This window comes from Dermacentor silvarum, chromosome 3, assembly GCF_013339745.2.
Source record: "Dermacentor silvarum isolate Dsil-2018 chromosome 3, BIME_Dsil_1.4, whole genome shotgun sequence".
In the NCBI taxonomy this organism is placed as follows: domain Eukaryota; kingdom Metazoa; phylum Arthropoda; class Arachnida; order Ixodida; family Ixodidae; genus Dermacentor; species Dermacentor silvarum.
This window is the reverse complement of record NC_051156.1, coordinates 76,338,009-76,348,981: the sequence shown is the minus strand read 5'-3', so window position 1 is coordinate 76,348,981 and position 10,973 is coordinate 76,338,009.

Here is a 10,973-nt window from a genome sequence, read left to right as displayed (position 1 = left end):
AGTGAGTGAACTTCAAGTGATCGCGTTTGACAAAGTTTACTATTGCAATAATTCGACAAGTACTGAAAATCTGAGGAGTTTGTTAAAGATGGAGCGTGAAATTCACGCAGCGTCATTTGTCTCCAAAATCTAGCCCCTATGATGAAAGCTGAAAGCTGAAAAAGTGTCGGCCGGAAAAGTAGAGCTTATTTCAAGTACTTTTTTTCACTATTACTAGCCGCGAATGATGATAATTTGTAGTGGAATTGGGCATACAGCGCAGTACAGTGTACCTGCACATATTGCTCAAAAACGAACTTTCCAGCTGGAAGTACCCATCTAGTGTGGCTATTTGCGGCTACTCTGCACCGAAACCAAATCATGTTGTTTAACGTATAGTGGAAGGCTGAAGAATATTGTGAGTACCTGTTCTCGATAAAGCCCCAAAGCTCTTCCCCAAAATCAGGGTACACAAACGTTCTTGCATTCGGCCGCCATCAGCATGCCGGTTTTGCGATGTGCAATAATTTCAATCTTCTGCTCAACTTATTTTCCCACAGCACACGGGTAATGCAAAACAACTTCATTCATTGCACCACAACAGGGCAATACGACCATACTCCCAATCAACAGTGGCCTTGAAAGCCTAGTTATGGAAACAATTCCAAATCTGCTGTACTGTTTTAACCTGTACGGGTCGTCGGGAGTAAATTAAGAATCGGTCGTACGCGCTCCTCAGAACACCGAAAGCTAGCTGTTGCAGACACGCTAATTAGTAGGCTGCGAACGGTGTTGCGTACGTAAACGAAACACAATAATAAAAATGCTTTATTCAACTAATGAGGGCTGCAACACACAGACTAGCTAATAGTGAGTGGCCCGTTATGCCGCTGGGTGTGCGAACGAAGCAACGGTAAACGCGACATAAACGCAAGGTCACTGGTCGACTCTGCTGTTATGCGTTTCTTGCCTTTAGTTTTACCAAAATTCACCAATTAACGTCTTAATTATTTACTTTCTGGCGCCTACTGCAATTTGCGAATTGTAACCGGTGAGTTTGCTAGACATATGCACTTGAAATCAATCTGCGGTATGGAACCAGTCTCGAGATAATATTTTCCCGATATGTGGGATGTGTGGATAGTGGTGGCGTGGAGCCGACGTAGGACGCTGGGCTTCTAATACAAAGGTCGTAAGTTCGAACCCTCCTCCAGTCCACTACATTTTCAGGCAAGGAATGGAGCCTGACACCGGAAAAATATATATAGATATATATATTGCAGAGTCATGAGGAAGGTTCCAACTTGTAGGCGCAAGTTGGGATCAGCTAGTGCAAGACAGGGGTAATTGGAGATCACAAAGAGAGGCATTCGTCCCGCAGTGGACAAAAATATAGGCTGATGATGATTATGATGACGATGATATTGATGATGATGAAGCAAATTAGGAAGTCCCACTAAGCTTCAACAACGGCACTCCCTCCCCAGATCAGGAATTGGCCTCCGTGGTGCAGAATTCGGCCACTACCTCCCTCGTGACTCCTGCTATTAACCCATGGCCCTCAGTCCCCTGCGGCTGCAGAGCACCTGACCAAGGCGGTGGTCAGACATGCGACGTGGCAGAGGGTGCTGACAATCTCTGGGTCCGGACAGGCCGCCACAGGAAACTGAACCTCGCAACGTTCAACAGGCGAACGCTGTCGAGTGAGGCTAGCTTAGCAGGGCTGTTTGAGGAATTATCAGGCATTGCCTGGGATATCATAGGCCTTAGTGAGGTTAGGTTAGGTTACAAGAACTGGTAAGGCTTATACAGTGCTGACTAACGGCCACGTCCGCTCCTACAGAGGCCTTCCAGATAAGAGACATTCGAAGCAGGATTTCCACTCCATAAGGACCTAGCAGGCAACATGTGTGAATTCTACAGCAATAATGAGAGGGTAGCTGTCATCGTAATAAAGCTGAATAGGAGGTACAGAATGAAAGTTGTACAAGCCTACGCCCCAACCTTCAGCAACAATGATGAGGAAATAGAATAGTTTTATGGAGATGTTGAATGAGCGATGATAAAGGTGAAAACTCAGTATGCTGTAGTCATGGGCGGCTTCAATGCAAAAAGTTGGGGCGAGACCTTGGTAGAATTCGCGGAAAGGAATGGGCTCCGAACAATGAATAGCTTCTTCAGGAAGTGTAGCAGTAGGAAGTGGACCAGGAAAGTCGCTAATGGAGAATTAAATGGTCTTCATTCTCTCTGCTCGTCCAAGCATACTGCAAGATGTAGAAGTGTTAGGTAAGGTAAAGGGCAGTGATCATAGGATAGCGAGGTCTAGGTTTTTACTCAGATTTGAAGAGAGTAAGAGCAAAATTATTCAACAACGACCAGGCCAACCTAGACGCAGTAAGCATAAAAAGAGACCAATTCAGGCTGGTGCTCACAAAAAAATATGCAGCTTTAGAACAGAAAGATGAAGATAACATAGAGATAATGAATGGAGCTGCTACTAGCAATTGAAATGGGAGGTAAGGCGCCAAGGCAACCAGTAGGTAAGCTCTCCCAAGTACCAAAGGACCTAATAAATAAACGACAAAGCATGTAGGTGCCAAGCTCATGAGACGAGATAGAACTCGCTTAACTTTCAAAACGGATCAACAAGAGGTAAGGGATATTAAAAATTATAATGTGGGAAAGATTGAGGAAGCCAAAACATATGGACACAGCATGAAATCAGTGAGCAGAACACTTGCCAGAGGACAAGGCAAGAGGTATGCACTGAAAGATAAGCAGGATAATATAATCAGCAATTTCGATGAAATCGTAAAAGCAGCGGAATAATTCTGTACAGACCTGTACTGTACCCAGACAAACCAAGCTACCTTCATTCGAAGTAATGGTGAGCAGGATAGAGAGGCTCTTTCAATAACTGTTGTCGTGCTCTGCTATAAACATCACATCAGACTTAGAAATACTGTTTATTCTATGCCATGCCGCTCCACAGTCTGTAATTTTAGGTGTATGTTACAGGCCTCCTCGCAATAGCGCCGACTTCGCTCGTAATCTAAACAATGCAGTAAATGTGGTTTGCTCTCGCTATCCTAATGCCGCCCTTCTTCTTTTTGGGGACTTTAACTTACCAGACATTGATTGGCGCAACACAGTACCCTCCCTAGTAAACCAAACCGAAGCGCGAGATTTTCTGGAAGTTTGCCTCAACTTTAATCTAACACAACTCATATCAGAGCCAACGCGCGTCACCCAAGACACTGCAAACATTTTAGATTTAGTACTGGTCAACCGTCCAGACAGTTTGTCGTCCATCACCTTTCTTAGAGAAATAAGTGATCACAAGGTCATCAATTCTTCTTTTCGCTTTGCTCCAGCTCTGCGGCAGAAGCGCGAGAAAACTATACACTTATACGACAAAGGTAATTATGATGCCATATGTGAACATTTACAGAATTTTCTACCTTCCCTCCAAGATACGTTTCATAACCGCAGAATTCATGAAACTTGGCTGATATTCAAAGAAAAAATAAACAACTTAACGGACCAGATCATACCAAAAATTACCCTTCGAACGCATGAACAAAAACCATGGTTTAACAATTCGTTAAAAAGACTAGAAAGCAAGAAGAAACGCATGTATCGCGCCGCAAAATGCAGGACTAACACGTGTGCATAGGAAAAATACTACGCTGCTGAACGCGCATACCTATCAGCGATTCGCAAGGCGAAAGATGCATTCTTTGGTGGTGACCTTCGGAAACTTTTAATCAATAACACAAGAAAATTCTGGCAGGTGATAAAGCCTCAAGAAAGGCACAGTGTAACACTTACCAATGACGAAGGTGAAATGGTCGACGATGTGTAGTGCGCGAACCTTTTTAATGCAGCTTTCGTATCTGTATTTACAGAAGAGCCTACCGCGTCCCCGTTCTCTTCGCGTACTAATACATCAAGTGTTATGCCAACTATTACATTTTCACCGGAAGGTCTCTCATTGTTAATTGACAATCTTAAACTCACATCGTCAGCCGGCGTGGATAACAATAATTCGAAACTGTTAAAGAATACTAAACATGTCGGCGCGGTGTTCCTGTGTTTGCTATTCTCGCAGTCACTTTCAACTGGTGAAATACCATATGACTCGAAGGTGGGGAGGGTTAGTTCCCATACACAAAGCAGGTGACAGGAATTGTCCGCTTAATTATCGTCCCATTTCAATAATGAGTGTGCCCTGTAAGCTCATGGAGCACGTCATGTGCACAGAAATCATGAAGTTTCTTGACTCGAACAAATACTTTCATTCATCACAGCATGGGTTCCGCAAAGGTTATTCCTGTGAAACACAACTGGCCATTTTCCTGCATGATATTCACATTAACTTAGATTCTAACCTCCAAACAGACGCGATATTTCTAGATTTTGCAAAAGCGTTCGACAAGGTAACACACCAACGTCTACTACTAAAACTTTCTCTTGCGAACCTTAACCCCGACATTTTGCGATGGATTGAAGCGTTCTTGACAAACCAATCTCAGTTCATTACAGTTAACAACCGCGCATCTAACCCCCTACCAGTGACTTCAGGTGTACCGCAAGGATCTGTTCTTGGACCTCTATATACTCTTCTTGAAATACATCAGTGATCTACCCCTGCACGTGTCTTGCAAGGTTCGTTTGTTTGCAGACGACTGTCTAGCACATCTAATCTAGCACTTACTAGCACATCTAATCAAAACTTACTTCAGGATGACATTAACTCTTTACAGCAATGGTGCGACCGTTGGTTAATGTAACATAATCCTAAGAAATGCAACTTGATGGTATTTTCTCGTCGGCGCGATCCGTTTTCTTTCCCTTCGGCGCGATCCGTTTTCTTTCCAATACACAATTAATAATAATCCCGTGTGTTCTGCGCAGTCTTATAAGTACCTAGGTGTTACTATATCTACGACTTATCCTGGCGCACACACGTCAGTGACATCATTTCATCGGCTAACAAATCACTGGGTTTTCTCAAGCGTTATCTAAAACGTGCCCCCAAACCTGTTAAACTACTGGCGTACCAGTCAATAGTCCGACCGAAACTGGAATATGCATCCGCCATATGGAACCCACACCAAACATATCTCATCAACGCACTCGAAGCCGTTCAAAACCGCGCCGCAAGGCTCATCCATTCTAATTATTTATATGATGTGAGCATATCTGACGTGAGCAAAGAAAGAATTGAATTTACTTCCCCTTTGTACGCGCCGGTGCACTGGAACCCTTTCACTTTTTCATAAGTTCTATCACACCTCGCTAAATCAACCACCCTATATCCTACCCGCAGCCCGAACATCTCATCGTACACGACACACTTTTCAAGTGGGCCGCCCTCGCATGCGCACTGTCCTTCTCCACCTCATTCTTTTGCCATGCCGCTACAGATTGGAACAACCTGCCCCACCAAATCGTCGCCCTCATTTGCCCTCGCACGTTTATGGAGATTGTCACCGCGCACTTTTCACACTGAAAGTGACTTGTGTTAACATACTTTTATGCTCGTGCAAGTTTAGTTTGTATTATTTAGGTTTATGTGTTTGCGCTGACGTATGTAACACTTTAACTCACGTAGTTTTCTTTTGTTCTTTTTGTTTGCGTGTTCATTTCTGTATTATACAAATTATGTACTATTGTATTCCCACCCCTTATGTAATACCCCTGTCAAGGGGTCTTTAAGGTAATAAAATGAAATCAAATGAAACTAGCGATGAAGTTAGAAGGGCCTTGTAAGACATGACCAGGGGAAAACCTGCTGTAGAAGATGGAAGAACAGTCTATTTATTTAAAGACTGAGGAGATATGCTTGAAAAGCTTGCGGCCCTTTATACGCAATGCCTCATGGCTTCAAGTGTAGCAGAGAGCTGGAAGAACGCCAACTTTCCACTATCCATAAGTAGGGAGACTTCAAATAAATGAAGAATTGTAGACCCATTAGCTTGCTTTCAGTATTGTATAAAATATTCACCAAGATAATTTCCAATAAAATCAGGTCAGCACTTCACTTCAGTCAACCAAGAGAACAGGCTGGCTTCAGGAAGGGATAAAAAAATAAAATAAATTATGGGGTTTTACGTGCCAAAACCAGTTCTGATTATGAGGCACGCCGTAGTGGGGGACTCCGGAAATTTGGACCACCTGGGGTTCTTTAACGTGCACCTAAATCTAAGTACACGGGTGTTTTCGCATTTCGCCCCCATCGAAATGCGGCCGCCGTGGCCGGGATTCGATCCCGCGACCTCGTGCTCAGCAGCCCAACACCATAGCCACTGAGCAACCACGGCGGAAGGGATATTGTACGATGGATCATATTCGTGTCATCAATCAGGTAATCGAGAAATCTGCGAAGTACAATCAACCTATCTATATGGCTTTCATAGAATATAAAAAGGCATTTGATTCAGTAGAGGTACCAGCAGTAATAGAGGCATTGCGTAATCAAAGAGTACAGGAGGCAGACGTAAATATTGTTACGGGGCGAAAAGAAATGTAATTACAATATATCCATGTATACATTTACAGGGTTGTAGCTCAATGGCCAGGGAAACACCATCTACCGATCTCCGAGACTCTTCAACCTCCTCTTCACCTCCCAACGGCATTTTGCTCCCAACGGCATTTTGCCCACAGCGACACGAACTCATACATGACATTAACCCCCGGCAGCTTCCCTATGTCGCGACGTCGTCGCGAAGCATTTGTTCAACTTGTGTCTTGATTGTTTCGCGTTCTCGCGCAGAAACGTGGTAGGTACTTCGGCGGATGGGACGAGCCGATTCATCGGTTATAATGGGGTGCTTTGCTATCGGCGTTTGCCGGATCCTCGATGACCTTTAAAAACTATCGGCATGTCGCAGAAGAAGGCGACGAAGCTTTTCTTCCTTTTGTTGAGGAAAGGCGGGGTTAAGGTCAAAGTTCACCTCATGAGTCACCGTCGACGGCGCTTCATTGGACGACTCGGAGACTGCTAAGGCGTCGCTTATTTCAGCGAACTCTTCCAAGAAAGCGACCGTCGTAGCCCTGTTAATGTGCTTGTGTTCCGTGCTGAAATTGGTTATTAGCACAGCCGCTCTGCCTTCATGGAGATGAACGACACCGCGAGCAACGCAATATTGGCGATCCAGAAGCAGCTGCAAGCTCGCTTCGACAATCGCATTGCCGCTTGAGAACGCGCCTGTTTCGACAACTGCCATGACGCTCGCATTTGGCGGGATGCTCACTTGATCGTTCTGCATTGTTTCTGACCGCTTTGTCGTCAGTGTTATGGTTTTCGTCTGTAGGTCGATCACCGTACAATTTTCATTTAGGAAGTACATCCCGAGGATTACGTGGCGAGAGCACTGCTGTAAGATGATGAAGGTCACAGGTTAGGTGTGACCGTGAACAGCCTCTCGCGCAGTGCATTGTCCTTTCGGGGTTATGAGGTGGCCTCCTGCTGTGCATATTTGAGGACCCTCCGATTCGGTTTTTACTTTCTTGAGTTGCGACACAAATCGTCCACTAACGACGGAGTAGTCGGCCCCTGTGTCGACGACTGCCACCACTGGACGTCCGTCTAGGTTAACTTCTAAGTCGGCAATTGGTGTTCGGGTTCGATGTCGGTCGGTCATCGACTGTGCGGTCTGTCGCTTCGCATGGTCACGGCTGCGTCGGGTGGATATAACTTTCTTTACACAAAAGTAAAGACAGAGCCTACCAACTTTCCTTAATCTTTGTTTAAATTTTTTTCAAACGAACTTGCTTCAAGCGTAAACAAGAACGGAGCCTGTCAACTTTCTTCAATGTTGCTTTAAAGAAGTTTTCTTCAAACGAAAATAAAAACAGAGCCTACTAACTTTTTTTAAACTTTCTTTGAACAAACTTCGTACGAACAAAAGTTAGAACAGAGCCTACCAACTTTTTTAAGACTTCCTTTAAAGAAACTTTCTTAAAACCGAAGTAAAAACAGAGCCTACCAACTTTTTTTTACACTTTATTTGAACAAACTTCCTACAAACGAAACCTAAAACGCAGCGTAACAATTTTCTTTAAACTTTCTTTAAACAAACTTTCTTCAAACCGAAGTAAAGACAGATCCTACCAACTTTCTTGTAACATGTGCTAATAGAAAGTAAAAGTGCATAGGATGTTACTAAAGTTGATAGAAAGTTGATGAGAGTTCTAAAGAAAGTAAGGAAGTATTTTTGTATGGGGAAGCCTCGTGGCAAGGTGCTGTTGTGGCCTTCAGCCGCGCTATCAAATTTGCGGTGTCCAGTCGCCGCTTCGTGTTTTGTGGCGTCACTGGGTGGCTTCGCAGCGCTGTAGCATTTGGTCCTGTCGTCGCTACGTTGGGTCGCGTCGTGGCGTCGGAATGCAACGAGGCTCCGTAATGCGTCGAGGCGTCGGAATTCGTTGTGGCTGTAGGAGGGTTTTTCGGTCTTCGCTCGAGAGCGGCGTCACCTCCCGACGTCGCTGGCTTTAGTTTCCCCTACGAGGTCTCGGAGACCTCTCCCTTGCGTACCCTTGGTACGGCGAAGACGAACGGTGTGGGTAGGGAGACGGGGACCTGAAGGGACGTGGGGCGGCGTCTTCGGTCGCTCGAAGATAGCCCGCAATTTCTCGAGGCCGCTGGCCAGGAAGGGGTCGTGGGGCGTCGACGTTGTAACTACAGAAGCTCATCTGACGGTAGGGGCACTCTCTTAGAAGGTGGCCGGCTTCACTACACTGAAAACAAAGCAGTCGTCGATCTGGGGTCCTCCAGATGTCAGTCTTCCTCGTGGTGGTTTGCCGGAACGTGTTTGAGCGGACGGCCTGCTGTGGGCACGGCGACGGCGGGTAGGCTTGTGTGCGTCGAGGTGGCCTGTAGGTTTCCCGTCACCAGCAGGTTTCAGAATTTAAAAAAAAAACTTTCAGAATTAAAAAAAATACGAAAGGCAAGTACCCCTGCGCGGCATCGTCTTTAGCACAGGATAGACATAGTTATATCTTGTATTTCGCGTGCATAACTGTAAATTTCGAAAAGTATTGCGATTGGCGAATGCAGAAATGAAGGCGATAAATAAGATTGACGGTACGACTACATTGAACGGTTACTGCTCCTGCACGAACGAGAAGTCGCTTTACAGCATCGGATTGGAAGATGGCGCACTTTGGCACAACTCTGTGACCTTTGGTATCGTATACAGTAACTCTATCAGCGATGACTGACTGGCTGACTGACCAACCCTTTAAATGGGGAGATGCTAGATGTTTGCGCCACTGAGTTTTACGGATATGAAAGAAAGAGGAAATGTAACAATTAAAAAGCAAATACGATGACCTCACTGGACCAAGAGATCAACTCATGTGTGCTCATGTAGTCATTAAACATTGTATTAGCAAAACGCTCTTGAACATCCTCAAAAGATTTACCTTTCGTGTTCAAGCCCGCTATGTTCCTGAAAAAATACCTGATACGTTGTGATACCGCGCGCACTTCTTACCGCACATGACAGCTGCGTGAGTCTCCCGTAGAGCAGATAGCTAGGCTAGATGCAATGAATTCATACTTGAAGTCTGCGTGGAGAGCAACGGCCGCATGAAAAGAAGGAGAAAGAGTGTTGTGCTCGTACTGCAGCGCTCATTCTGTGTCATTCCTGTCGTGTTGAAGTCATTTTCCGCACTGATTGGAAGTATGGCGTTTATTCCTGCATCCAACTGCGCGTCACCGTTGAAGGCCAAATTCCGTGGCCATACAAGCCACAAGTTTTTTCTTTTTTTTTTTCTTTTTTTTTTAGAGCACACTGACGTTTCGGAGGAAGAAACGCGTCCGTCTATTTCTGCACAGTTTAGTTAAAGTGCAGACAATATGGACAACAAAGTTGACGCAATGTCACTCTTTTTTAACTTTATTTGCAGGCTCAGAAGAACCACTGGACGGCTCAAGCGGTGAAAGTTACGACTACGAGGACAGTAAGAGCATTCTTTGGGAAAACCTCACAACTTAGTTTGTTCTCCGAAAAGCCGTACAAAATATTTAGAGTGTTGGCTCGTAGCTTTACCCGATACCAGAGACACAGTAACAAACATGATTCACACGACTGCACAGATGAAATATTCAAATAATTGGTAATTTTTAATAATAAGTAAGGGCAAGTAATTCTCAGTGTGGAACATGGATCCGCACGTTGTTTTGATGCTTCGTCGATGTTGCATACACGTCCCATTCAAGTGAATATCTTTGCCGTATCGCAAGACTGCCTTCATACTTCATTTACTAATCTTCAGATGGCAGCATGTTGCTTCTGGTTGATTGTCATCTTGTTAAATCACGTTAGAGTTGAAGGTTGAGCTCCAAATATGAATTCTACGTTGAACCACGAGCGTCCCAAAGCAAGCTCATGAAATGTGTGCGCATTCGGTTCAATATAAAATTTGTATTTTATTTTTTAACGCTGGTAAATCTGCTGGCACCACTAAGTAATTACGAAACAGAATTGCACACCCAGGGATGCAAGCACTGGAAGCAATCTTGTGTGCTGCAGGCTCTGGAAGCAATTGCCGGAGGTGAAAATTTGTAACGGCCGCCATGCATCGATCGTTTAGTTTTGGCATGTGCGCGTCGGCTATCTCACCAGTCTGCTGTTGCTTTTTATCGCGCCAGCGAAACAACAGCGTGCACATACGAATCGTTACGGCCTTGCTGCGCCTTTGTGTCCGATGTAGTTTCGGGAACTGCTCTGGTGCCGAGGACACATTTTGGCACTACATTTTCTGACGTCACGCAGTCCGTGCCCAAAATTGCAGTCGATGTCGGTGTGAGGGGCTCAGAGACAGTCATACAAAATTGAAATTTCTAGTTAGAATGTACGATAGGAACCCATTTATTTTGTGTGTATAACTCCGGGAATAATTTGTAAAACTTTAGGAGCGTTGTAGCCTGCAAGGAGGCGCCAAATATGCGTGAAAATTTGTCACAAAAACAAAAAGGAATT